The 10,958-nt window shown below is 41.0% G+C and overlaps 1 protein-coding gene across 1 annotated transcript in view; it reads right to left on the reverse strand.

The window, feature by feature from the left end:
* LOC108876461 (glutamate receptor ionotropic, NMDA 2C-like) overlaps nucleotides 1–7,230 on the reverse strand; it is a 50,661-nt gene extending 43,431 nt beyond the window's left edge. Inside the window, 1 exon segment of the mRNA XM_018665987.2 lies at nucleotides 5,855–7,230. The gene's annotated coding sequence lies outside the window, so the exon portion shown is untranslated.
* Between the last annotated feature and the right edge of the window lie 3,728 nt (nucleotides 7,231–10,958).

The raw sequence follows: 10,958 nt of genomic DNA on the forward strand, positions 1-10,958 counted from the left end.
TGCTACGTGAAGACTATTAAAAAGCCCCCACGCAGCAAGTCTCTAAAATGACAGAGATGGTACAAACATAATCTCATTGTGTTTGTGGCTTCACTGTGTTTAGAAAAAACAGATTTTATTTCTAACACTCAACCCACACTTTTATTTATTAACCATTGTGCTGCACACAGCTAATTTTATAACTTCAGATTCACACAGTTAAATTAATATTGTAGACAGAGAGACAACGTGATATCGTGAGGGTTGTGAGGCTTTCTTGCTTAACATAATTAAACTCTGTGAATCAGAATATGTTCATATTCTGAGATATTCTTTATAACCAAGCTAAAAATACACAGACAAATTATACTGAGTGCCTGGTATCTGGAGGATGAGCATTTAAAAGTGAAAATTATGTCAGATGCATGAATGTCAGTAAATCTCAAAACTGTTTCTACATAATTCAGTGGTTTACGCAGTAATAAGTATGTGTGTGCAAAATCACACTCTTCTTTCTTGTGAATTATAATTTGACACACATTCTTATGTACTTATGAAAAAGGGACAATGACACATTAATGCTACACATTACTGATGTAAAAGATCATGGATTGTGGATCATGGCTTACTGTCATGCAATTCTTTCTGCCAGTAGGTACAAAGTCTCCAAGGAAAATGAAGGCTCAAACATGAACATGAACCGTGAATGTGAAGAAAGTTGAACTTCCAAATATGATATGCACAACCAGAGCAGGAAGAAGATGATGCTTTTGTTGTCCCCACTAGCTATTTGTAGATTTCCCCAGGTTACAGAAATGGTGGATAGTGGAATGACTGGAGTAACTATGGAAACTTTACCTGACAAAAGAAAAAGAAACTGTTGTAAAGAGTGAATGAGCATTCACTTGTGACTGGTTCAATACAACTAATGCAGCTAGCCTGGTCGCCAGATGATGGGGTCAGGTATCCCCAACATCTAGTCCTTTCGCTGTCCATCAGTGTAGCACTTTTTACAGAAAACACACCAACCTGGCAACTCTCCATAGACCTTACCTGTAACACCATGAGGAGATAAAATGGCACTATCAGTCGGAAGTGCCATACCCAAATCTACGCTTAGTGGAATATAAGTATGAGTTTTGAGTATGGGTGATTTTGGACACTCACAAAGGGATTGGGATAAGTGGTTGGGATAAGTAGAGACAAATGCTGACTGGGTGGATCACATGACTGGTGAGCAGGTCAAGTGTTCATTTAACAGTGTAATCTCTGGAAAAGGTAGCATAATGGGGCCTCAGATTAGCAGTATGTATGTGTGTGCGTGTGTGTGTGTGTGTGTATAGTTGAGGTGGTAGTTAGGAAGCTGGTGAGTGAGTGTGTCTGCTCCATATTAGCAGCAATATAACAGAGTGTGATTATGCCAGGGAGGACATGTGAACACGAGGGAAGGACCACAATGTGTTACATCTGCATTTCAATCTCACACAAACACGGCACACAACAACAGATGACTATCTTCTTATCTTTTTAAAATGAATCTTAAAAACTAAATAGATTAAAAGAGACAAACATTTCAGACAAGACAGGCAGCCAGAGAGAGAGAGATAACCAGGAGAGCATCAGACGCCAGATTATCAAGAATTGCGTAATCGCACCATAAATCCTGTTATGTTTGCGCGCTTATTTACCAAAATTGTATAGAGTGCATGGTGGTGCATGCGCAGGTTTTCTATCATTATGGAGATTTCCAGATGGAGTGCAACTCTGCCATGTGGGATAAACTCTCTCACTGGGACTCATGTAGGGCTGTGTCTGCGTCAGCATTGACATAACTACACATACACACATCCAAACTCATCCTACAGTGTACTATTAATGAAAACTGAACATACAATTGCAGTGATCTTAGAAGCCAAGCTATAACATGGGAAACATGCACAGGATTACTGTATGAGGCATAACCAAAAAAGGGAAAACCTTTAATAACAGAGGAGTGTGCAGCTTTCCCATTCACTGTCTGAGTGTAGTGCTATACAAATTTACAATCTCTTGTGTGTGTGTGTGTGTGTGTGTGTGTGTGTGTGTGTGTGTGTGTGTGTGTGTGTGTGTTTCTCAAGTAATATAGAATATTTTCATCGTCTCAAGCAATTTATTTGTAAACATGGTGAAAAAAGACCAACAATGATTCATATTTGAGTTCTCATGTACAGTACTAAGTGGGACTGCTACTCTGTCTACTATATATACCCAGAATAAACAATATCATTATGTTAATTGTAAGAAAACCTGTTGGACCAAATGTTGGCCCACATATTCAGCTGAGGCTTAAGTCTGTCCTGTTTTAGTACCATATACACCACCTCCTGGGACATACAGTCATTTAACTACTTAGCAGGGATATGCTAGAGTCCCTATACCAATTCCCCAGGGGGTGGAGAGGAAATGAGCAGAGAGGATCTAGTTGATGGGATGAGAATCATCACTAGAGAATTATCAACATGCCTGGCTTGAACCTTGTTTTTTCACAGCACCTTTGAAAACTGATTTGATTGCATTAATTAGGCGGCTTGAATTAGTGGGCTAGTATTAATGTTGTAGACGGCCTTCCTCTCATCAACATACTGGAGGCACGGTGCTCTGACAGCTGCATGAAACATCAGGATTCTCTAGAGCCTCATTTATGCAGACTTGAGCTCAGTCCAAGAAAATCCCAGAGTGAAAATTTATTCTGCAGGAATGATTTTTTGGTACTAGTACTCTGACCGATACCGGAAATTCCTAGTTAATACTTGATTTTAAGCATGTCAGGTGCTAGAATTACTTAACCATGCTTGGCTCTGATGGCTGTAATTCTACTGTATATTGCAACATTCCTGTAGGAATACAGCTTCCCACCACCAGTGGCAGCACCAAACATAATGCAAGGAAGAAATTCCACCAGTTTAGATTTTACATGGTTTTCATTGTTATCACCTGCATTATATTTTGTGTTGTCTTGTTTTTTTGTGTTGTCACTTAAAGCAGGTATAATTAATATTTAAATGACTCTGCATATGTAAAAGGAGTCACTTGTCATGACAAACTATCTTTTACTTCACTCTCAGCAAATTTATCACCATTGTTTCCAGCCATGGATACTTTCAGGTAAAAACCATTGATAAATCCACTTGACACTACATGCTCAATACTAAACTACAAAGTTAGCATAGTGGAGAATTTAGCAGCTAAAGAGACAGATATTTTTCTCAAGAGTTGGTGGAGACCAAAACAGAGCTAAAAGGGGAGCAAATATTGAACGTGTCATTTCTATACTGACTAATCCCTAACCCTCCCTCTATCCCTAACCATAACCAAAACAGCATTAAATGACACACAAGGTACCAGTACCATGCCTAAATATTGGAGGTGATGAAATGTCAGTGTCAGGCCACAAAAATCGCATTGCTCTTTTGGTGATTTTCATTGGATTTGTTGGGGAAAAATATGTACCAGCTTTATCCTTTAACACTTGCCTGATAAAGACTTTTTTCTCCTGATAGGTTGCTAAGAAGTTCACTTCCAGCCCTCTGACTTGATAGAAGTAATTAATAAGTCTAAATATCAATTCAGTCTGACTATCAGCCTTTATGTTCTTATTGGTTAGTTTGTTTTTTCAATGGTCACTTTACAAGTAAAATGGGTAGTTTCCCTCAGATGCTACTACAGGTATAGATCAGGATTACTCTGTGTTAAACTTTGACACAATACACACATTTTATAAATTGTTTATAATTTAAATTCATGTCAGGTAAAAAAGGTTCCTGACCTTGATCATACTTTGGATTAATGAGATCCCAGTCAATGAAGCACTTCCACCACCCTATCCTGAATTTATTATTAAATCAGCTCCATCAACAGTTATGTATATGACAGTAAACACAGCATAGAGCCTGAACTCAGAACAGCCACTCTGTCAACACCAAGCAGCTCAACTGCTCCACCTCCTTCTCTTCTTTTCATCCCTCCATTCCTCCATCTCTCCTGCTCATGGATGACTTGTAGAAGACAAGCTGATTTGTGAGAGCTGCACATGCAAGCTCGCACAATCCCGTGCATATGTATGCACTCATGCATCAACCCAGCTAATAAACCTTCCACACACAAATTAAACTCACAATATGAATAAATGAGCATGTCATGCTTAACCCCTGAGCTTATTATGAAACATATCACATGACGACTGTCACATAAATTTATCATAATTAGGATTTTAACTGTTAACTCTGCAACCTGATCTCTCTGTGGGTTCCTGCTCTCACACATAAAGATTTGACAGCTTTACAGGAAATCATTGCAGGCCGGACGTATCGGCTGAGATGAGTGACGCTGACGTGGTGGGAGCATTTCTAGAATGGCTTGGCCCCCTGTCACTCAAACATAAAGCAATCAAAATCTCAGTGACACCCAATCTGCTGCTACACCTGCTTAAAACAGACATTGACATATTTATAAAAACATATATTCATGCACATCTTCCTCACTGTGTACATCATTGGTTCTCATCCTTTTTCGCTTGTGATCCTTTAACACAAATCAGTGTCTATGTTCTACCCTTTATCACAGCTTTATTTTTCAGTTGGTTTCATTTGAAGGATTTTCAGCAGCTTAAAAAGGATAAAAGTATCCAATATTTCACAAAAAAAAAGGAAAAATGAGAAAAAGTCACTTAAAAAAAATTTAGTGTAAGAGAAATGTGTTTGCCAATGTCCTATCATCTTTTGACCCATAGGAGGGACCCCAAACCCCATGTTGGGAGCTGCTTGTCTATGTGACGATGATGTTGCACCATGATATACAATGAATGATTTTCACAATCACAAGGAGCTCAAAGTAAAAGCAAAAAATTTGATTGTCAAAATAATAAATAAAATATTTTTCAATTTGTATAAGTCTTGTGATCTCTCAGATCTTGGGTCTCCTTTGGGTCCCTACTCCCCATGTTGGCAACCACTGCTCTATCTAACTGTGTAATTAAAAGTGAAAGCTAAACTGTGGCACATGTTGTTGCAACCTGGTAAAAAATAAACACTATTTTATTTTTTTTACTTTTGTTGACCCTTTAATCATCTTTATCTTGGGACCAAAGTGGGGGACCACTGTTTTATATGAACTATGCAACTTAAAGTAATTGTGGTGCATGATGTTGCGTACATGTGTAAAGTGCATCATTTTGCAGCCAGAGAGAAGGGGCCCCTGAACTGGGAGCCACTGGTCTGTTATTGAGCAGCTAAAGGAAACTGTGGTACATGCTGTTGCAACATGATATATGTAAACTGGAGCAGAAAGCTTCTGTCACTAATGGAGAAAAATGAGAGCTGCTACACACAGCTTATGGGACAAATCAATGAGCATTACCAGATAACTGATAGGACAGTAAAACTGTAACATCCATAATCAATAAATAAATGAGTCATACTGAGTAGGCACACAGGTATGGGGGGATTGTGCGCACACACACACACACTTGCACACTCAAAACAAGCAGCTAACCACAAAAGCTCAGAGTGAGAAATGCTAATATGTTCTCTTACAGTAGTTCCTGTTATAGTAACAACTGGCAGTTCTGTTTCTGTCAGCAGCAGATGGGAGCTTTCTCTCGAGGAAACTCTTCACTTATGAAAACTGAAAGTATGACTGCACTTGCTGTGTGTCTACACTCATATTCCCCCTGAGCTTCCTATTCCTAGTATCTATCTATTCTGTCTTTACCTATTGCTCCATATCTGTCTCACCCACTTACATAAAAACTATGAAATCCTGACAGTGGATCAGATCAAGTGACAGAACAAGGGTGTGAAGGAGTGTGTGAACATATGCGTGCATGTGACAGACTTACCTGCACTTTCTGCTGTCATCCAACTTGAACTCCTGCTGCTCCATCGTTCCCCAGCTTCTCCTCTCTGAATGTCTTTCTCTCTATTTCTGTTTCTTTCCTTTTTCACCTGGTTTTCACCTGCCTCTCTCCCCTCTCAGCACCTGTAGGAGTATGCATTTAGACCAAGTCTCTGTGTGAGAGGGATCGTGTGTTAGTTATCAGTGACTCTGTGCAAGTGTGTGTGTGTTTGCCAGCTTTGGATGTCTGCACACTCCCCTGGAGGACTTCACAACGTGACAGCAAGCGTATGTGATCTCCGAAAATCTCTCTTTCTAGCTCCTCACTTTCTTCACCCTCCTCTCACTTCTCTCTTTCTTTTTTTGTGCGTGAAGCATTTACAAGTGGTCATGAAGGTGAAGACAGGACATCAAAATGGGAGAGGAGAGGAAAGTGAGGGAAAAGGAGGGTGACAGAAGACGAGAGGTGCAGGAGCCTCTAAGACAAGCAGCCAGCCTGTGTGTGTGTGTGTGTGTGTGTGTGTCTGTGTGTGTGCATATGTGCATAAACCCAGTGTGTTTAGCTCTCTGTCTGTATCCTTCAGGCTCCCCGCTGGTCGGATGAGGAGAAAAGCGAAAGGAGGGGTGGTGGTGGTGGGGGGTGATAGAATGCCTCTTCAGCAGAGGAGCACAAACGCCACTTCAGTAGCGGCAGTGACGCTTCCCAGCCGTTCCCTCCTTTCTCCCCCTCTCCACCTCCTCTGTCTCCTTTTCCCTCTCCCTGCCCGGGGGTAAGAGACACGACAAATCCATGGGAAGTTAGAAAATCTCACAGACAGACAAGGCAGGGTCCTGTGCAAGCCCCTGCATCTCTGGAGCAAAAGTTTTTCCCTCCTCTGGTCCAGTTATCAGCCCCTGTGGTGTGACGGTACTCCGCAGCAAGGGATCCCCCTCGGTGATGATGTGCCTCCTCAGGTCCTGTGTGATCAAAAAGGATGAGGGGAGGATAAGATTTGGGTTTTTTGGCCCCCCCTCGCCCTCCCCCCCATATGGATGCGAGGTGATCCAGATGTTGGTTGATGGTGGGAGCGTCGGGAACACGGAGAGAACAGCGGGACAGATGGCAGGTCTGCGGGGTCGGGCCGGCTGTGCACTAGCAGGTCCTCATCCTGTTGCACTGATTTGTTTTTTCTTTTTTTCTCCCCCACCAGAGTTTCTCTGTCTCCCTCAACGTTGTGCTGCCGCTCATCTGCCGGTGCTGTCACACCAGTAATCCTGCTTTCCATTTCCTTTTTAACTCCATCTTTTCTTTATCTCTCTCTATCTGCTCTCACTCCATCACAGGAGGGGCTGCATGTGAGTCCTGGTAATAATGGTGTGAGGATTTAGCCTGCCTCCCTTCCTCTCCTCCCTCTCGCTCACTTCAGCGCAACCCCTCCTCCTCTCCCAGCCCACTTTTGCTCCCGTTTTCTCTGTATTATTCACCTTCATCCTGTCACGTATCCTGTCTCTTTTCCCTAAATCACCTCACCATATTGCTCTGCTGTTTCATTCCCAATCTCTGCCTCTTTTTCTCTCTTTCCCCTCACTATCAACAGGTCCAAAATCAATCCCATTAATAGCATTGTTTTTCCAGTCATGACCCCTCAGGCTCTGTTTATCAGTGTGAATACATTTTTACTAAGACAATAAGCCAACAGGACATCACATTTACTTTGGACTATTGACAGAAAACACACAAGCCAGCAGCCCATAAACAGAGAGACAAACCACATAACACAATGAACTTCTTCGTGCTGAAACAATGAGTCATTAAAGGGGCAATACACCAATTTTTCACATGAAGTTGGGCTTACTTATCCTGGCGAGTACTACACTGTGAAAACAGTTTTATAATTTCTTCTGTGGATCTGGAGGAGCTTTTTAAAGTCTGAGAATAATCTCTTTGGCTTGGAGACTACTTTTTTTTTTTTTTTTTTAAAGGAAGCCTGTGTTACAAACTGAGGAGTATGAAACACGCAGGTATTTACAAGGCAAGGGGACGTGTTCAGACAGAACACAAAGAAAATCTTCGTTGCAGACTGTTTGTGTAATCTGTTTCCCCAAAAGCCAGTGTAATAGCTGCTAGCCAGTAATGTACAAACTGACCGACTGTGTGAGTTTGTGCGACAGCTCAGCCTCTGAGAAACTCACCAGGAAATCCATTTTTCTCTCTGTTGTTTTCCTCTGGTTTCTTCTCTTTTTCCTTATGTTCATGAAGTACATTCATAAAGCCCCTGTGATAAACAGATGTTTTTTTTTTTTTTTCTCAAGTTGACACACTGAATGTGGGCGTGTCTTCAGCTCACTTAGTGCCACCTAGCAATGCACCCACCTACATCTTTCAATTGACTATTTATGTAACAGGAAAAAAATGACACTACCTTCACAAGATGCCGTCAAGTTGTGGGAAATGCAGTCTCCCAACTCTGTGAAAGTGCAATATTAAATAGATTTAGCATCCCTTTTCCCAAACATCACCAACATCTGTTTCTATCACTGTAAATTTTCCACTAACGGATGAAGGAAACCATTTGTATACAGTAGCTGTACTGAAGATATTAACTAGACATCTAACATCAGTCTTTTACTTACTAGCATGTTATTTGTAGCATTTCTTCCACATAGATTTTGTCAAAGATGTGAAAATATTTTCCTCTTTTTTTTTTTTTTTTCATTTGTTTCAGTATCTCACAGTGAGCTGAGCTCTTCAGGCTTGACTATTTTATGACATTTCATTGGAAATTGACAGATAAATCAATAAAAAAAATAATCTCTGGTTACAGCTGTATAATCAACAAGCCTACAGTCAACTTTGGTTATCAACAGAGTAAACATCCAAGCAAGTAAAACCAAACAGACAAAGCAAATCTGACAGTGAACTTGGAAATGTTACATCCATACAAATGTGTCTCTTGGCATTGTATGTTGCCCGTCTCGTTCGCGGATCAGAGTGCTCTTTGAGAAGGCAATCATCTGCCTGTGAGGGACCTGAAAAGCAGGGGAGAAAAGAAGAAAAAAATCAATCCATAATAATTCTCTCTCCTTTCGTTCTGCAGAGAGAAAACACACCGTTTTTAAGTAATGTTGACCGGAATCATGTTGACATGCATAAGTGTGTGTCTGTGAGCTGAGAGGAGAAAGTAGTGAGTAATGCTGAGTGTGTGTGTGTGTGAGAGAGGGAGAAAGAGAGAGAGAGAGAGAGAGAGAGAGAGAACTGTCTTGCCTCTCACTTCTCTTTTCATGGCTTACTTGTGACAGTTATTTCGTGGAGGAGAGAAAAACAATTTCTGTTTGCTCTCCTCCCCTCCTTCACTCACTTTGTCGGACAGGCGTTTCATAGTTTTAAAGAGTGCTGTCGTTTGCAGGTTACCATCACTCCTAATAAAAGCTGTTTTCTTCTTTTTTCCTCACTAGGCAGCCTGGTCAGGTGACAGGCCTTTTAACGCAGCACTATAAATACAGACAAGTGTTAAAATAGAGTGTTTGAGATGTGAGGAGTGTGACTGAGGCATCTATATCTGTATGGCGATGTGTGTAGTAGGTACAGTCATACTTCTGATGAATGGAAACAGACAATAGCGGACAGATGTTTCAAAGGATAGGTTCTCTCTCTCAGCAGCTGGACAGTGTACAAACATATGTTCCCCAGCCGGCAGCCCGATCAGATCCACAGATTAACTCAGATTGATTCAGCAAGTAACAAAATTATGTTTACTGGGGAAAGCTTGCTGGCTGACAGGCAAATAATTAATTCTACAATTTTGTGTGTTGTCAGGAAGGATTTATGTTATATGCTTCTTGTGATATGTGGATTTGTTGAGAACCAATACTGTGAGCTGATAGAGTATTGGTTTGGTTGGCTGCCAACAAATCCAGCTCCTGTTGGGAACATCTGCAGCTGTACACATGTTATATAGTATCTGTCATGTGTACTAATCAAACAGTTTGTCAGTTAAATGATTAGCTGATAGACTGACAACAATCATTTTTGGGTAATTTTTAAGCAGAAATGGCAAACAATTTTTCCCAACTTCTCAAATCTGACTATTTGCTGCAATTCTCTGTTTTATATCATTAGAAATTGAATATATTTGGGTATTGGTTTGTTGGCTGGACAAATAATAGGTTAATCAGAAAATCATCAACCGATCATTCCATTATTAAATCTCAGAATCTTTACTTGGTGTCCTATTCATGTGTAACACCTGGCAAAGAATTCAGCACCCTGGACAGCGCTTCACAATGCAGACACTCAAAACACCTCAGGCAAGACAATGTTCCTCGAGGTCTTGGCATGTCTGGTGAATCGTTCTCCTCGCTGACAATTCTGTTATTGTGCCAGAGGTCTGGCTATTTTTAGGGTTAGTTGTGCAACTTGTTTTTGCATGGTGCATAAACTAGCAGAATGGACATTTAGTTAATAGAGCCAAGCCTGCAAGCCAGTTCAGGCAGTCACCCCAAGTTGTGCTACTACATTCACAGGACTTGGTGAACTCTCGACAGCACATATCCAGTATACTGTTTACTATATGGGGGATCTAATTAAAGCAACTCAGTTTGGGATATTAGCAGCTGGTTAGACTAAGAAACTACTAACTAAGAAACAGTCCAGCACATTACTCCGAGTAAAACATTGAATTGTCATTTTTACAGTTACCATTTTTGTATAGACTAAACAAATGAGAAATATTGTGTTGATTAGTGACATTGGCGGGTGCTGATAGGCAGCTTGTGTCACAGTTGGACAGAGCCAGGCTGGCTGTTTCCTCCTGTTTCCAGTCTTTGTGCTAAGCTAAGCTAACCAGCTGCTCTGAGGATCGCCAAAGCCACTAGATATCCTTGTCCGATAACTGTAAACACACTGTAGGTCATGTTAGGCATTTTAACAAACAACTGATGCTGTTTTTATTTTCAAGAGGACAGTCTCTCTAACATGTTGTGTTCTCATACTACTCTGAGCTGCTGCTGCTTCATTGCTCTGTGCAAGTATCTCTGCCGTCTACTTAGCATTTAATCAGCCCCACCTCCACCCCAGAGTCGACCTGTGTGTGAGTCAACCTGTATGCCCTTCGGGGAGAAGATGTCTG

The sequence above is a fragment of the Lates calcarifer genome, linkage group LG23, assembly GCF_001640805.2.
Source record: "Lates calcarifer isolate ASB-BC8 linkage group LG23, TLL_Latcal_v3, whole genome shotgun sequence".
Lineage (NCBI taxonomy): Eukaryota > Metazoa > Chordata > Actinopteri > Centropomidae > Lates > Lates calcarifer.